Source organism: Nymphalis io, chromosome 17 (genome assembly GCF_905147045.1).
Source record: "Nymphalis io chromosome 17, ilAglIoxx1.1, whole genome shotgun sequence".
Classification (NCBI taxonomy): Eukaryota; Metazoa; Arthropoda; class Insecta; order Lepidoptera; family Nymphalidae; genus Nymphalis; species Nymphalis io.
This window is the reverse complement of record NC_065904.1, coordinates 8340230-8359584: the sequence shown is the minus strand read 5'-3', so window position 1 is coordinate 8359584 and position 19355 is coordinate 8340230. Positions and strand designations below refer to the sequence as shown.

The 19355-nt window shown below is 30.6% G+C and overlaps 2 protein-coding genes across 2 annotated transcripts in view; one reads left to right on the top strand and one right to left on the bottom strand.

Moving 5' to 3' along the window:
* Positions 1-1062, top strand: part of LOC126774818 (zinc finger protein 608-like) — a 361874-nt gene extending 360812 nt beyond the window's left edge. The window contains exon 12 of the transcript XR_007669838.1: positions 1051-1062. The gene's annotated coding sequence lies outside the window, so the exon portion shown is untranslated. The remainder of the gene's footprint in view (positions 1-1050) is intronic.
* LOC126774808 (sodium channel protein 60E-like) overlaps positions 1-19355 on the bottom strand; it is a 181036-nt gene that overhangs the window by 147298 nt on the left and 14383 nt on the right. The gene's annotated exons all lie outside the window — the stretch shown is intronic.

Here is a 19355-nt window from a genome sequence, read left to right as displayed (position 1 = left end):
GACCCGCTTCATTTTGAAGCCAGTTTAAAACATATTACCAGAAAATTTATTGTGTCTTTAAGTAAATATAAATATTAAAAATTGTTATTTCTAAATAATTTTATATTCTTTTTCAAAGTTGAGATGCAAAATGAAAACCAGTATCTATTGGTAGCTGGCCAAATTTTCCGGCACACCACACCTGGGAGTCTGGCATAATGGAAGTACTTTCGAACGCCGCAAATTAATAGAAAAAAAATCGAAAAAAAAATTCAAAGCTAGTCAGGTAGAACGAATTTCACACGCTGACAGTACTTTTCTCTTACATTTTCGCTTGCAAACAAAAATCGGGTAAGGTACTTAACGAATAAAATATCATAAACTACAAAATCACGTAACGCGCAATATGTATTATTTATTATAGATATATATACTGGTGGTAGGGCTTTGTGCAAGCTCGTCTGGGTAGGTACCACCCACTCATCAGATATTCTACCGCAAAACAGCAATACTTGATATTGTTGTGTTCTGGTTTGAAGGGTGAGTGAGCCAGTGTAATTACAGGCACACGGGACATAAAATCTTAGTTCCCAAGGTTGGTGGCGCATTGGATATGTAAGCGATGGTTGACATTTCTTACAATGCCAATGTCTAAGAGCGTTGGTGACCACTTACCATCAGGTGGCCCATATGCTCGTCCGCCTTCCTATTCTATAAAAAAAAAAAAAGCATATGTCTTAACATTTATGTATTTAATGTTACTTAAAGGAAAAAGTTTTTTAAGATTTATATTATTTGCATGTAATATAGTATATGTAAATATAATAATAGTAACTAGTAAATATTATTTTTTATAAATATATCATTAAATTCAAAAAAGCAGTATTTAAAGAACAAGGAGATTTTATAACATCATATAAAAATTAAAATTAAAAATCAATTGTCATAATATATTAAACACTGCTTTTTATTGAGTATCACGCACTGACGTTTTGTTTTATATAGTATATTAAGATAAACATTTTGACGCATTAAAATACTAAAGGAGATAGTGTCAACTAACCCGATAAGATATAAATTGTGCTACTGAGTGTACACAAGGTCATAATAGAAAATCATCAAAAACTTTTTTCTAAAAGCCTTATAAATTTGCCAGCTCCGGAAATTATTTTAAGATTCACGCCTAATCGACCGGAAGATAAAGTTATCAAAGATAACTGAGTCTGCGAAAATTTTCCGAAGCCCAAGTTTATCGTAATAATTATTGGATTGTCTGATAAATATCCTCGCTTATGTTTTTACTTTTTTTTGCACTTTTTCGTTTTGTTTCTGTATTTCTTGCTCTTTATAGTTAATATTATTTTTTTCGAAATAATTAATTTAAGATAGTTTTCCAAACATTATTATTATCAACGAAGCAATTCAGTAGAAAAGGGCGACTGATCAATTTAGTCAATTCATCCTTTGGCGATCAAGAACCGCAAACATTATCTAAGAGACTGAATGGTCTCTCGATTGTTTGTGTTTTCTTCATTAAATCAGATTATAAAAATATCAATAAAAATATGATTATATCTGAAGGAATCAAACACTTTAGATAAATTACAGAACACCATTAGTCACCACAGTATTTTGTGATCGAATATGTCAAAAACACAATGAAAGAAGTCACATTACTACAATCGTGATTACAATGAAATCGAATGATTTTAACGCTTAAAATAATTGCTATATTAAAAGGAACTGTGTGTGTGTGTTGACTTATTTGAACAATCAAGTACAAAATTAAATACATTTCTGTTAAAAAAACCATATAATTTCTTAAAATATATTAAATTTTAAAAAGATTTAACTATTTATAGAAATCAGTGGCTTTACAAAACGCTCTACTTTTCTCAATGGGTTAAAATTGTACAAAGAGCCACTTCTCTTAAAAAAGTGCTTGACATAAATTACTGCTGAATTAACTGCTTGTAGGAGTTGAGCAAAACTTTTTATTGTAGAAAAAGATTTTTTCCTTTTCCAAAACAACGGAAATAATCTATCCTGATTAACTGCTATCGCATGTTCTAAGCAAAATAATAAAAAAATATTGAGCTTATTATGGATAAGAAGGCCTAAAATAAAATATACTGTATAATATACATACTTTCATTAAAAGAAATGTGTTTTTGGTTATTGTAAAATGTACTATAAGCTAACCTTTTTTATTTTCACTTTGGAATTAATAACTCCCAATCGGTCTCTTTACGACTAATGAACTGATGTATGATATACAGTTTACTATTGGTAGGTTTTTTTATGTACTTTTGTGTATATGTGTACACAAATAACATAAATTCAAATGTAAAACAGATGAACATACGAACAGCTAAAATAAAATCCCGCATCTTTGATTTGCCGTAGTTAGATACAAACGGGAAATATTTAATTAATTGGGATTTGAGATTCTCCTACTAATAAATACATTTTAAGTCGTCTGTTTGCTTATCTGTATTCAAATCGTTTCTTCTATAAACACAAGCTAAATTACTTTGGCCGCTGTCTACCGGTCTTTATACTCGCGGTATACAATATTGTAACTAATATCGAGAGTGTAATTAATGTCTCAACGGGGTCGTCCAATTAATCTTATATCCGAAGTATGCTGTTGCTTCTCCTTTGGGTCGATGCATCCAAAACAATGTGTGCGAGAACTGTTCAGAGCTTAGCTTTGTTTAAAAAAAATAACAATTACGTGTTCCACTTTTTGTGACAGGGAATTATAATGATCTTTTGTTGTCTATCCATTCACAATCTTTAATTATTTTGTTATTAATTTTACTATTACCGTTGTTTCAGTTGGAACACTTTTTATATATGTGTGTAAAATAATTATACCTACTAGGTATTATATTATATTATATAAAAAGTCAAAAACAGTGTAATTACAGGCACAAGGGACATAAAATCTTAGTTCCCAAGGTTGGTGGCGCATTGGCTATATAAGCGATGGTAGACATTTCTTACAATGCCAATGTCTAAGGGCGTTAGGTGACCACTTCCCATCAGGTGGCCCATATGCTCGTCCGCCTTCCTATTCTATAAAAAAAAAAAAAAAAACTATGTATAGCATATTAATTTTAATTTTTATTATATATTTTTCTCTCTCAATAATCTATTTATATGTTTATTTACTTATTCGTTATCATATATCGTGACATTGAATATAATACGTATCACTTACACCTATTCTATACACGCGGTTTTTTTAAACGTTTTCTGAAATATAGGTCGCTCTCTTAACGATGCGACTCGTCTTTTGTACTTAATTATTATCTCTGTTTATTTCTCTATATATCAAATAATGTTGCGTAAAATAAAGCATGATTTACTTGTATTTGTAAAATTTTAAAAACGTAAAATTAAATTCAAATATATATATTGTAATATACGATATAAAACGACCAGTTTCTTATATTATTGCTCATATTAATATTAACAGAATCAAGAAATATCTCGATAATTAATGCTATTATTAAAACAGTCATTAATGACGTGAGTTTAATCCTTTTTGCTTTGCCTAGGCAAATAAAAGTTCAATACTAATACACTGTAGTAACTATTACATACATTGAAACTAGGTAAATACCCAATATGCATTAAGCTAACGATCGATGGCAGGTGGGCTGAACAGGCCAACTGACGCAGACTAGTGTCATTTGTGGCCGGGTTAAAACTTACATATGCATATGAACGGTTTAATACAAACGCTTTAAAAAAGGTTTTATATTGATTGCCTTACAAAGAAAAAAATATGTAGTTAATATATCCTTCAAAATGAATATAAAATTGATATAATTACTAATATTGTAATGTTACAGAAATACTCTGTTTCATCACCACGACTAAACCACTGAATCCTAATAAAATTAGACATAGACGCAGATAGATTTAGACATTTAATGTATCTCGAGGCAATTACGAAAAATAAAAGTTTAAGGCCACATTTCAATCAGCCTTAAATGTTGAGGTAAACTTTACTTAACTATTGAAGTTACATCAACAAAAGTACCATTTTATAACTCTTGGCGACCTACTAACCTTTTTTCTCATACACAGCCCTAATTTATAGGTCACTTAATTGTAAAGTAGAAAATACGCTACAAGCTCTTAAACAAAGCGATTTGTTTTTAATAAATAATATATATACAATATCAAAGAGTTTAAATATCAATAGAAATAACTTATTTATACTTTATTGTTACTGTTTTTTCGCTAGAGAGATGTATATAAAAATAGATTATCCGTGGGGTGAAGATTGATGTCAATATTTGTTGAACTTGAGTTATTATCCGTGAACGAAAAATAGTCACTAAATTCAATATTAACTCAGCTGATTGACCAATACTCTCACATCTCCGATACGAATTGATTGCTAGAAAACCACGAAGACTTGACATATATATAGCACATCGAGTTCAGCACGTATAATATCAATTATTATATCTAGAACTGGTATTATAATCAAACAAATAATACCATTGTAAACCACGCTGTTGATATGAAAAACCGCGTAATGGCGTAATAAATCAGAGTAACAACCCACCTTGCCATTAACGGGATGTATGGAGTGCGGTTGATATGGCATAAACTTATTTTTATTGCATTCTGAACCTTACCATAAAGTGAATAAAAGTGGGTAATTTATGAACGTATCTATGGTCCATTAAACGTTTAAAATGGCCGATACATTAGCACAGATAAAAACAAAGCACTTTAAATCGTACATTCGTCATTAAAAGTACACAACACGATTTTTAAGAGTACTCGTAAATAAAAAACGTATGTGTGTTTATTACTTTCAGAAAAATTTAAAAAAAATCCAAAAACGCTTACGGCAATATTTATTTGGATTTGAATTTAGAACGACCTGACTGACTGATCAGCGCACAGATTAAACTTGATTTAATAATCCTAAAATGCACTATTTTTTTACTTAAAGGAGAGTAAGGGAATTTATATTAAATATCGGTGTAATTAAATTTATCCAATCGACCAATTAAGAATGACACTTTTAATGGGTCGATTGGATAAATTTAATTACACCGATATTTAATATAAATTCCCTTACTCTCCTTTAAGTAAAAAAATAGTGCATTTTAGGATTATTAAATCAAGTTTAATCTGTGCGCTGATCAGTCAGTCAGGTCGTTGCCTTTTGTATATTATAAAGATTGTTCAAATATTTGAAAATAGAATTTACATTTTATTTGAAGTTTGAGTCTGGTTCAATATGTATCGGCGGCACCCTCAGATCAGATTTCGAAATTCAATTTCACACGGAAAGTTTTAGCAGTTTGCTATCAGAACCCAAGGTTTTGTTAAAACTTATAAATCGAAAAATTTATACGATCCTCCCGATAAAAACCAAACGTAAATTAATTTCCTTTGTGATGTATTAGAGTAGTAGTTTTATACTTTATATTTAGCATTAAACAATGACAGTGTAGTATATATATGAAATACGTATATTTTAATTTCCTTAGCACAAAAATAATTTATTAAAGAAAAAAAAAAACAACTTTTTTTTTAAATTGTTTTTTAACCGACAAAATTAAGAAGGTTCTCTATCTGGTTTGTAGTTTAATTATAAACATAATCGCGAAGAACCTGCATGGGTTGTATGAAAATCTGGCTCATGTTCATTCGATACCCAGCAATGAAGCAGCGTGGTGGAAAGAGCTCCAACATATATAACCTAGCTACTCAAAAAAGAAAGCATCGAGACATTTTTAAGCTGTTACTTTTTTAACTTTTCTAAATTTAATTTATGCATACCTATTATAAGCTATAATAATATTCCACCACTAAATATGACGTGGAGGATTATCGATCGGGTTAAACTCTGTCATGTGGAAAACGCTCTCTTGACATATGGATGACGCGCATCCTGCAATATTTCTACAATATTACCTAAAGGGTATTGACGTCATAAGTCATTGAATACGTTTTTAAATTCAAGTAACGATTCCTTTTGTTCTATCGATGGATCTACGAGGTGTAATGCAAAAGAGTTACTATAAAAAATATTGATGATACAAAATATATATAAATAAAAAATATCTAAACATGAAAAATCAGTGCCCGGGTTTGAACACGCAATCTTTAGTTAAGATTTAAATGTTCTAACCACTGAGCTATCTCGACCCACAAACATGAACAATACTAATCCACGTTCCTCACTTCATTTATTATTCCAATTATTAAACATAAAGTTAATGTTTTAATGCGCTTAGTAATATGTCTAATGATAATCGGCTTTCCGTTTGAAATTAATAATATATAACCATCAATTTGTATTAGTACAGGCTGGACCAATATATTAATCAGATAAAATTTATTCTATACAAAACGGATTAAGAGCAAATATCAACAAAAGCTAAAATGTAATACAAAATAGACACTGGCTGACTAACTCACGAAGCTTGCTAAAAGATTAATGGATTTGACGAGCCGGTTGGCGTGGTTGGTAGAACACTTGCCTTTCACGCCGAAGGTTGTGGGTTCGATTCCCACCCAGGACAGACATTTGTGTGCATGAACATGTCTGTTTGTCCTGAGTCTGGGTGTAATTATCTATATAAGTATGTATTTACAAAAGAAAAGTAGTATATGTAGTATATCAGTTGTCTGGTTTCCATAGCACAAGCTTTGTACAAGCTTAATTTGGGATCAGATGGCCGTGTGTGAAAAATGTCCCAGGATATTATTATTATTATTATTAATTTAAATTACTACTCTGATTCTATGAACTAAGTTTCAAATTTATAAATTACGAGTATTTTTTTTTTTTAATTATATTGTATTTTACGTTTCTGAATTGTTTTGTAAGTATAACACCAGCTGTTATAATGTTATTTATATTCATTTTTTTCGTTTGTAAAATAATAATAATAATAATAATATCCTGGTCTGATCTGATCCGAAAATAAGCAGAGCTTGTACTATGACAACCAGACAACTGATATACTACATATACTACTTTTTCTTTTTGTAAATACATACTTATATAGATAATTACACCCAGACTCAGGACAAACAGACATGTTCATGCATACAAATGTCTGTTCTGGGTGGGAATCGAACCCACAACCTTCCGCGTGAAAGGCAAGTATCTACCAACTACGCCAACCGGCCCGTCTATTATTAGTATTATAAACTACAATGACAGAAATGTGTTTTTAAAAATGTAATTATATTTTAAATTGTACTTCTGAATCGTAATTTTATATTATTTATATATTTAAGTTACCACTGAATTTGAATTAGGATTCTACTAAAAATAACCGACAAAAAATTAAGTATTCGAAATTTTTTAACAATTGAATTACATATAAACATGTTGATACTATTATTGATATCATAATATTACATGATCAAAATATATTCAATGCAATGTTGTGAGTTAACGATCTTATCGATAACGGAAACCGACTTGAGATGACTGAACCGCATAACTCGAGCCTAGAGGCACATTGACAATTGATGCCTTGACCTGACTGAGGAATATGTCATGCTCGAACAATCCATCAGAATTATAACGAAGGCCGCAAAAATTATTACATATTATAATACATAGGAAATGATAAGTCGGTTCATTTAAAATTATCAGAGATAATTTCTTCGTGTCCATTCTTATAGAACCGTCGAACTTATTTCTTAGAAAGTAAATGTGTTACTGCTGGGCCAATGCCTCGTTTCGAGGAGAAGGTTTTTTATCATATACCACGCTATAATGCGTGATGTTGGACAAATATCTCGCAAATTTTTATCCAACATATGTATATTACCTTATGATGGTTACCTTCATGAAAATTTAGTGGTGCTTGCCTGGGTTTGAACTCATGATCTTCGGTTATATTTCACTTCCATCTCTGCTTTTTACTTGTAACTTAGCTTGGTCATATTATGATAAATATAAATATTATATATATATATATTTGTTGATTTAATAACTATATAAGTTTTATATTGAATTCGGAAAAAAATAATATTTAAAAAATATCGCTAGGCACGCATCAATAGTAGAAAGCGAAAGAATTATATGTTTTGAAGGGAAACCAGGTCTCTTTTTTCAATCCGTAGGCATTCAAAAGACCTTATTGCCCTCGATAATAAGATTACACATAGAGTCGTCCTTCCTGATATCGACGGAGTCCTAAGCCGAGGTTCGGCCTCACAGGAGACGCCCTTAGGACGTATTTCGTACTCTGAGCGTATTCTGAGTGGGCTCCCAACATCCGGACAATTCGAAAAAAGCACGCATCAAACTTAAATTATTTTTATTCAAATCGATTTTTGCAAATTTCTGCAGTGATATTATTATTATTTTTTTGTTTAAAATAAAAGAAGCAAAACGGTCTTTTGAGTGATGAGAATTATTTACAATTTTCAATAATTGTATAATTTTTGTACCTACTACCCAAGGAAAATCATCTTAGGGGTAATACCCCTGTAATGTGTAAGATGCACACGCCCCATTTTTCCACACAATGCCTAATGTAATTTTAACTTAAAAATATCAAAGGTTTTACTTGAGCCAAAATTCCAATACTTTTATTCGACGTATTCATGTAAATATTTTTTTATTAAGGTGCGTTTCGAAATTTCTTCTGAAAATCGTAAAACAAGATAACTATAGTAGCTTGTCATAAACATAGGTTCATATGATAAAAGCGCCAATTTGCATTTCGTGGAGACCCAGCTTAGGTAACATTTCTCATCTCTTATTATATATCTCTTATTATAGTCAACAATTTTATTAAAAAATACTTTAATGACTTCGTATTACTTTGAACACTTTGTATTACAACTCAAACAGAACAGAGTAATATAAATGTAGAACTAATTAATTGAATTCTTTTCATTATACTTTGTATTAATTACACATAAATACCGACATTCCTTATAATACTTTAGTAAATAAATGAAGCTAATCGAAAATTTGTGCTGAAATGAATGTTTTAATTCGTTACATATTGTATTTTACGTTTCTGAATTGTTTTTTAATTATAACACCAGCTGTTATAATGATATTTATATTAATTTTTTAAGTTTGTGAAATAATAATAACAATAGTATCCTGGGACATTATTCACACACGGCTATCTGATCCCAAACTAAGCAGAGCTTGTACTATGGAAACCAGACACTGATATACTACATATACTACTTTTCTTTTGTGAATACATATTTATATAGATAATTTCACCCAGACTTAGAACAAACAGACATGTCTGTCCTTGGTGCGAATCGAACCCATAACCTTCGGTGTGAAAGGCAAGTATTTACCAACCACGCCAACCGGTCCGTCAAAAATAAAATAAAGATATATAGTTATTATTATTATATTTCTTCAACAATAAACTTGAATTAGTAGCGAACGTAACAAGACCACAACATTAATAATATATATATCTGGCCCAGACTTAGATATCCAAGGCCCCTAGAGACCATTAAGGGCCATTTGAAGCCCGTCATTCCGAAGAGGTTAGAGAATTTTTTTTCTTAAATATATTATAGGTGGACGAGCATTTGGGCCACCTGATGCTAAGTGGTCACCACGCCCATAGACATTGGTATTTTAAGAAATGTTAACCATCGCTTAATTCGCGAATACGCCATCAACCTTGGGAACTAACTTGGGATGTTATGTCTCTTGTGCCTGTAATTACACTAGCTCACTCACCCTTCAAACTGGAACACAACAATACCAAGTACTGCTGTTTTGTGGTAGAATATCTGGTGAGTGGGTGGTACCTACCCAGACGAGCTTGCACAAAGCCCTACTTCCACCAGTAAAATTTTTGGCTAGGCATAAATCCCCGGCCGATATATATTATATTTTATTATTATGATTATACGGTAACAGTCTGTAAATGTCCCACTGCTGGGCCCCCTTTCCCTTTTTTGAGGAGAAGGCTTGGAGCTTATTCCACCACGCTGCTTGAATGCGGTTTGGTGGAATACATATATGGAAGAATTTAAGTGAAATTAGACACACGCAGGTTTCCTCACGATGTTTTCCTGAATTATATGTAATTATAATCACAAATTAAGCACATGAAAAACTTCAGTGGTGCCCGGATTTAAGCCCACGATCATCAGTTAAGATTCACGCGTTCTTACCACTGGGCCATCTCGGCTATTATTATTATTAAGTATTCCACTTTTAAATAAAGATATTAAATCTATCTTCGCTACGCGATGGAAAGACAATTTCGACATTTTAAGGATTCTTTAAGTAAATTAAATAGGAATAACGAATACGAATAATATAATAATATAAATAATAATATATATTATAGAAAAGTCGTGTATTAATATGAAAAAATTACGTATTATCTATGGTTAACTTTCTATATGCAAAAGCAATTGTACGTTATTTTCATGGCGCAGAACAAAGATAGCTTTGTGGGTCAAGGATTGTAATCAACCACGTGGCGCAATTGCGTGTTCTATTTGCTTGTGACTACAGTATTTTGTTTTATCACCTTCGAAATATTTATTTCTAATGACGAGTTTTAAAGTTATTTTAGGGAGTGTATCTATGATTTTTTATGAATTGGTGGCAGAATAATTTAATACTAACCGTCATATAACTCAAAAGAACACGATTTAAAATAAAATATTATTTTAATAAAAATAATACGGCATATGAATTATTTTTTTCCACCATCAATGTCAACAACCAATAAAACGAACATGTCCCTTGTGCTTGTAATTATACTGGCTCACTCATTTATGAAATTGTAACATAGCGATATAAATATTTGTGATTGAACAGTAGAATAACTAAACTAGGTTGAGCTATGCCTATTGTTTGTGATGAGGTCCTCTTGATTGATTTATCAACTTTACAGGAGATATTGTAGTACACAAGTGCGCGTAGACACAGTCGCACTTTCTATTCCCTTACTCTTATAACCCGATGTGACGGCATTCCCACCCAATTAGGTTGACGCCAGTACGCACGGAGTTATAACACTGTTAATTTTTTAACATTCCGATGTTTTCTACTTCTAAGCTAGTCACAATTTTTTTTAAAGAGAATTCTTCGAAAGAGACTCTAGTCTTCGGGTGGAACTGGAATTTATACCCTCACCGTCTATGGCCGTCCTCAAAATAAGTCAGAGATTCTCTCGTTTTTGTGATAAACATCTCACACACACGAATCCTATGTTATAATAAATATCGTGGAGGATGAATATTATAATAAATAACAAAACTAAATTGTAAAATCTTATCTTCGTTCCCATTATATGCTATTTCTACGAGTCAAAGTATCCTTTTCCTGTATTATAATTTTAAACATGAGAACGATGTCGTGTATAAAATTCCTTACATTATAACAAAAGTCTTCTCGAATTTACTTCACAATGAAAAATGCTTTGTGAGATGTTTCTGGAATAACCGTGTAAAACACACGGTCGGAGGCTCCAACTTGGAGCGCTGATGGAATTCTAAGTTTAATTCTAATCTGTTCTAGTAATATCTATATATTATAAAAACATAAAAATACAAACTTATCACATTTTTTAATTTAATTAACGCTGATATTTCAACCGCCAATCACAGTCGAAATAATTTCAAGGGCCAACACTATTTAAAAAATATATTTATGTAAAAAAACTTATGATGTATATTTATATACTATACATAATTACTATATATATTTAGTAGGTATTTTAATACGATAAAAATAGAGTAGTCATCTCCGTTCATACGACGAAATTAAAACGTCAGATACATTTAAACTAACTTCAAAATAAATATAAAAACGTTTGAAATTATTAGATTACGCAATCAAAAATATCAGAGTTTGGAAAATTAGTAGGAAGTCAGCTGACAGTTAGTGGTCATACGAATGATTAAGGTGCTTCGATAACAAAAAGACAACTAAGAAATCTATATAACTGAACAATTCTTAATTTTAATCAATCTTTATTTAAATCTAAGTTAGACTTAACAACTATTATAATGAATCCAGAGTTAGAAGCCTTAACTAGATTTATTATTATATAGTGAATTTCTACAATACACTAAATAGATAAATTTATTTTAAAAGATACATCCAATATTAAAAAATTATAATATATATATTTTTCTTTGTTTTTCTGTTAAGTAAGGCTCTTTAGTTTGAATATAAAATTACTGATATATTATATACTATTATATGTATACTTATGTATAAAAATGTAAATGACGTAATATCATTACATAAATTATGCGTTGGAAATTATTTGTGTTTTTTTATTACTTGTACACAAGCAAAATCGAACACGACACACATACAAATTCCTTATAAGAAAAATATATATATACTTACGTTCCGTAACAGCCTGTGAATGTCCCACTGCTGAGCTAAAGGCCTCCTCTCCTCTTTTTTTTTTTTGAGGAGAAGGTTTGGAGCTTATTCCACCACGCTGCTCCAGTGCGGGTTGGTGGAAACTTACGTTCATGTAAGTTCAATTTAATAAAATGTATATCGAAGCACGAAAAGGTTTTTAGGACCACGAGCTTACAGCACTACGTAACTTTCCTAGAATCTTAGAACGCATAAAGTAATATACACGAAAGGTCTGCTCAAAACAAGGCCTAAGTATTATTTGGTTGCAATTTAAGTTTAGTTTATGTATTGTAAGGATGGAAATTTATATAGCTATACGTATAACTGAAATATATTACTACTTAAAATGATAACAGATTTTAAAAAAATTCAATGGTGTCGCGCGTGGTTCTAGTCAACAGTTCGTAGGAGAAAATCATAAAAAGGAACTCCCCTTTTTGTGATCGTGATTACAAAAAGTTTGAAATATTTAAATAATAACAAATTATTTCTTAAATATTTCAAATAATTAATGAAATGTTTTTGAATAAAAAGTCTCATATTATAATAGAAAACAAAAAATACAATTCAATTAATATGACATCAATGTTAAGTGGCTTAACGTTGCAAAGGGAAACCACTTAATACCCTTTTAATACACCCATCAAAATGTTAATGTACATATAACAAAGCTCTACAAAGATCACTTTGTAGAGCTTTACATTAATAAAAGTTCTTGATCCACATAGTTGCCTTCAACCAACCAATGTTTAATTATACTTATATAATAAAAAAACCTACGGTTACATTTTTTAAATAGATGTTAACGCCAAAAGTTATACTGTATGCAATATAATGTTTTTAGCAATTCAATTAAACAAGTAAGGTAAGCTTAGTATTTGACGATTAAATAAAAAATAAATAAAAAAATAATTATTTAACATTACTTAACTAATTCCCTCCGAATTAGTTAAGTAATGCGTCTTCTTTTTTTGAATGTCAAATCATAATGACATGAGAAAGAGATTAATCGTATAAGTAAATGTTAACTAAATTTGTCTTAAGATTTTTTTTTACCCGAATATATGCATTATAATGAAATTATTTAATCAAGACATCATTAAAAGGTCGCTAAAGAATGAAACAAAAGGAGGGTCTGACTTGTCGACCCGTTTCCAGTCGATGAACTCAAATCCATTAGCAATGTATAAACAATGGGATATCGTTAGAGGGTATTTCCAAATGGAAGTCATCATTATACTCTTTAGTGTTGAATAACTAAGATGTGGGTGTTTTGGAGACATTTATTCACACGATAACACCGACGTCTTTTAAAGTATCAATGACCTTCGCTGCCTTCTTCATATCTAAACTAATCTACATATATATCATTAAATTATACGTTGATTTATTTTATTTTAATAAAGCAATTACTTTTTGTTATATTATGTCGTAATGATACTTTAGACATCTCGTAGTATTGGAAATAGATTTACATAAGTAAAACGTAGAGCATTAAAATTTCTACTAAAACAGTTAATATTGTTTTTTATAGATGATTCTGTTGGTTTTAAGAAATTATGATTTACGGACAATTACGCCAACATTTATACATGTAATAAAAATGACACGTCACGAAAAAGAAAATGTTTTGATAATAATAAATAGACTAATAGACTACCGTTGTAAGACTAGATAATGGTATTTTGACCGTTGGCTACAGACGTCATGCCAGGCAAAAATATTATAGTATACAAATGTGTCCACAAACATATTTATAAACTCAATTCCTTCACCCTCATAATCCGATAGAACTGTAATCCGACACGACCGGAGATAGTTAAAGCGCAGGACCAAAGGCCTTACTTGACTTGCGAGGCACGGGATTGTACATACTGATAACTTACTAACTCCGGTCTAATACTGAGAATTTCTTGACGGAACCCAATAATTTCTGAGCGAGGACTTAAACCATCAGCTCCGAGGCCGTTAAATACTCACATACTAACAGGTTTAAGAAATGCGTCTTGTTCTGTATAGACATATTATGAAAGGTAATTTTAATACTTTTTTAATCTGTCACACATATTTACGTAATACTATCTATATAAAACAATACGTTATATAATATATATATTTAAACTTGTTAGGTAAGGTAATTTATTTAGTTTAGTTCATTTTATCTTATGGAAACTACATACCCGACTAGGTATACATTTAATTAAATAAAATATAGTAAAAGCAAGACAGCTATTTGATATGAAATATGTTATAGCTATTTTTATAAAAACAAATTAAGTAATATAGCATATATGTATGAAGATTCGTGAAACACTAATAAAATGAAAATGAAGTATTCAAGCTTATCTTCATAGTTAGCAAGTGAAGACACATTTGACAACTATTCTAAGCATTTCTTTTTCGAATCGTGCTCACTCGAAATATATTCTAATAAATTATGCAATAATTCATTAATGTAATGCTTAATGAAAAAAACAATATATATATAAAATTACATACTTATACCAGTAAATGAAAGCGCGTTTCGGAGAAGGTTGCAGTATTTATTATAATAATATAGTCGCGTATCGTAGTTTTACCCGCTTTAAATTTAGACGTAACAAGCGTGACTTTCGTGTTCTTGTATCAACTATATATAGAAAATGTAAATTAAAGAAAATAAAAGTGCTATATTTCTGGAATATATTGAGAAAATGGCGTCTGATTTTAAAATAAATATGAAATTTTCACTTGTACGATCAGACACTTGCGACGATCGCTGCATGAGTTTCTTGAACTCGAAGTTATGATCGCAGTGCACTATGTTATATCGCATAGAATTTCTGCTCACCGACTTTAATTTACATAATGCTACCTAAGAAATGACGTTTTCTAATCATAATACTTTGATGATTTTTTTTAAAATAACGTATTTATACAAAAGTAATAAATATTTTTGTGGAGAAGGTTAGAACTTATTCCACCACGCTACTCCAATGCTAGTTGATCTCATTTCTGTTTCCATACTGTTTTCATTCACCCATATGAGGTAAATTATTAAAAAAAATTAAGCTCATGAAAACTTAGTATTGCTTAGCCAAGTTTGAAATTATAGCCATCGATAAAAATCCATGTATCCTACTCACTATGCCTATATAGCATTAATATATATACCAACTTCTTAAAATATGAGTTAAATTAATTCGATTCGAAAATAATAACTCCTTAATCGAAAGGGACGTTTCTAAACGAATAATATTACCGAATTAACGGAAAAGTTTATAATTCTCCTCTGTAATTACCCGGGCTATCGATTCTAAACGACTGTGGTACACATAAAAAGAGAATTACTCTTTTATCTAACGTCATCTAAGATGATAAGCGATAAAATCTTATATGATATCGATGAAATTATTTATTATAATATGAAATTGAAGTTATTAAAAACATAACTCATACTTGTATTGCATTAATAACTAGCACTGTAGCCGCGGCTTCACTCGCGTCATAATTCAGATTGCTAAATACCAATTTCCATAGCTCTTTCTTCAAAAATGAAGCATTATCATACAAATTTACTTACATATAAATTTTCAAAAATAGTTCCTTTTGTGCTAATTTTCATGGAGTAACTTGCGCTGTGCGTTGATATGTCAGTCAGTTATTTTTTTCATAAAAAGATTAAATAAAAACAAATCAAATTAACCAATTTATTAAGTATAATCAATGACTCTTTTATTTCTACCCCTTAAAGTAATGAGTTTGAAATGCGTTGCACTAGAGTTAAGCAGACAGATAAAATATATTGCGCTATTTACGTTACACAGAAAACGAAGGGCCTACGGGTTCAAAGTGTTAAACGAAGGAATAGAGTGTATACTCTATTAATGGAATGGGAAGTTTGAATGAGCCAGTGAAACTACGGGGACATAACATCTTGGGAAGTATCCCAAGCTTGGTGGCGCATTGACGATGTAATGGATGGTTAATATTTCTTGAATTGCCAGAGTCTATTAGCAGTGGTGACCACTCAACATCAGGTATCCCACTTGCCACACCGCCTACTTAATACAATAAAAATATATTACATTCAAATAACCTGTCTGTTATATGTTATAGAAATGATAATTACTAAAAGGCATGGACAAAAATCATCATTAATTCCAATTTAATTATTATTTTATTTGAACCACAATAATGTATTTATTCTTGTCTAAATTACATACTGATCATTTAACATGATATCGAGTGGTGATTTAATGGCATTTATTTATTTATCATTCGACACATAAATAAATAAATAAAGTTATGGAAAATCAAAACATTTGACAAATATGGAGTTTATATTTGGGTTCATCAAATAAATTAAAACATAAAACACAATAGAACATCAAAATTATACCTTCCATAAAAATGATTTTTCATTTTATTCATAAAATGTAAAATTATTTCGCATATAGGTCGAAAGAATGTTTTAAAAATTCCATCTTTTGTGTATGACTTTTTTTGTTTTCACGTATATGTGTGTCTGTTTCGTTGTTTTAAAGTATTATATTAATGAATGAGATAGAAACATAACTGGATAAATGTAACTGCCATTATGCTTGAATTTGACACACTTATATAACTTGAAAACCTGTTAGCCTCTATTGAGCGATGAGAAAATACTTTTACTTGGAAGCTGCGACTAACAATGCTAAGGACCATTAAATTTTTAATTCATTATTTAAACCTATTTCTTGAAGCAACAGCATATGACTGAACGTGTGAATCTTAATCAAAGTCTACTTGTTCAAACGTTTTGTAAAATCCAAACTTAAGTTCAATATTCATCTCGTGAAGGAAAACACTGTGGGGAAATCTAACTCTGTCGGGAGATATTGAAATCTTGCATTGGAGATTCTTTGTAGATTAAAGTTTGCGAATACCTTATAAAAATGTTTTTAGTATTTATTTTCGAAAGATAGACAAGAAAATCGGTAAAACCTCAAGACAAATATTATCTATGGTGATGGTTTCCGCTAAAACAACTGTTAATCTTTTTTTTTCTTCCGAAAAAAAACTTTATACCCCTTGTGTATTGTTTACGTTAGTCTATAGTTCTATATTAATCTACAGTACCGTACTGAACGTCTATCTATACCAAACCGTCTATATAGTTTAAGCTATGACCTGGAACTTAGCAATACAAAGTGTTGATTTTTGGTGATGATAGACCACCATTGAACTTTGGCGTAGCAGCAGAATAGCCGCGAACTATTTCTTACTTACTTTATATGTAATTACATAAATTTCCTGGTCATTAAAGGCACTTGTTTGTTATATGAACTATGACATCAGTAGTTATTTGTAAAAATACATGTATATTACAATAATTAATTTGTGTTTATCATCATCTCTTGCTTGACGGTGAAGGAAAACATTGTGTCTGATTTCATTAAAATTCTGCCACATGTGTATTCTACCAACCTGCATTTGACAAGCGTGGTGAAATAAGTTCCAAACCTTCTCCTCAAAAGGGAGAAGAGGCTTTAGTCCAGCAGTGGGACATTAACAGGCTGTTACTGTCACTGTACTGTACTGTTACAAAGCCAACTTTCATGCCAACTTTAATGCTGATTGGTCAAACCCTGTCAAAGTCCATCAATCTCAAAAAGATATCACCAACATTCATACACATCAAATTAGGTAACCTTTCCATATATTATAACATTGTTGCCATATCAAGGACCATAGCAAAATCAATACATTTTAATAGAAAAATTTAAAAGATGCTTAGAATTTATGATCAAATGGTCCATGTATTTTTATGTACTAAAATCTTAGAGATTCCGCTTTGGTAAGCCCTGTCTGCATTATAAAAATCATGTAGAGTTCAACAGGTGCTTCAACGTTGAAGTGGGAACAGTTGCCGAGTACATAATATCCGTTGTTCATACAATGTGACATTGTTCGGTTTATATTCTTTTTGTACGTGACTAGACAGATTCTGTTGTTAGAGTATGCATATTGCTATTGCATTATCGAGAAAATCAATACTAAAGACTATCGTATCGTTTTCTCCGAAGTATCTTTATGAAACGTTATTGACAATATAATAAAGGAGTTCCTCTAAATATATTAATAATGTTTTTATAAAGAATGTCTCCAATGCGTTGATTGCGCTACGGTACGGGTAATTTTTAGTGATTTTAAACTGTCACTCTCATTTCTGATCTAATTGGTTATCTTGTCTATACTTCTAATACAAGTCAGATTAGAACATATAGCTTTTTACTGTAGAGATATTGAGGATTTATTTTGAAGTACATATTTGGCAATCGGTTCAACATTTGTTCTGATTTTAGGCATTCTACTTATTATTATTTTTAATAAATATTTCAATTATTCAGACTTTCAATCATATGATCATCATCATATCATATAGTCCTATTATAAACTTAACTTCATCTTATAAAACAAGTCCCCCGCCGCGTCCCTGTAAATGCGTTGAAATGCACTACGGAACGGATTTTCACGATTAGATGGTGATACATGAGAAAGATTTGAGTGTGTAATTTAGTAAAGTTTTGTGGAAATATGAAGATGTCGAAAGAAATCATGCCGACTGGGAGCTTTACTAATGTGAGCCGTGTGTAAGCCATTAGAGTTATATGTATCACGATATAGTTTTGCGTTGACCCTTTATTTTATCCATGCGCAGCCGGGTCGGATATATATAGTACACATATAAAAATGTATATGTCTTTAATTTAAACTTCAAAATTTATATTTTAATGAAAATTGGGAACTGTTTTGGCAACAGTATAAAAAACGATCAACATTTATAAACAACAATCAAATCTGTACACAATTATGTACGAGTGCTTTCAGAAACAAAATATTATTTCGTTCCGCACATTTGATTGTTCGAAGTTGAGTGTGTTCACTTTACTGTTTCGACAAAAACTTAATTACAAATACGACTGAAACTTCGAGGGTGACTCTATTAGTAATTTCCGCTTTT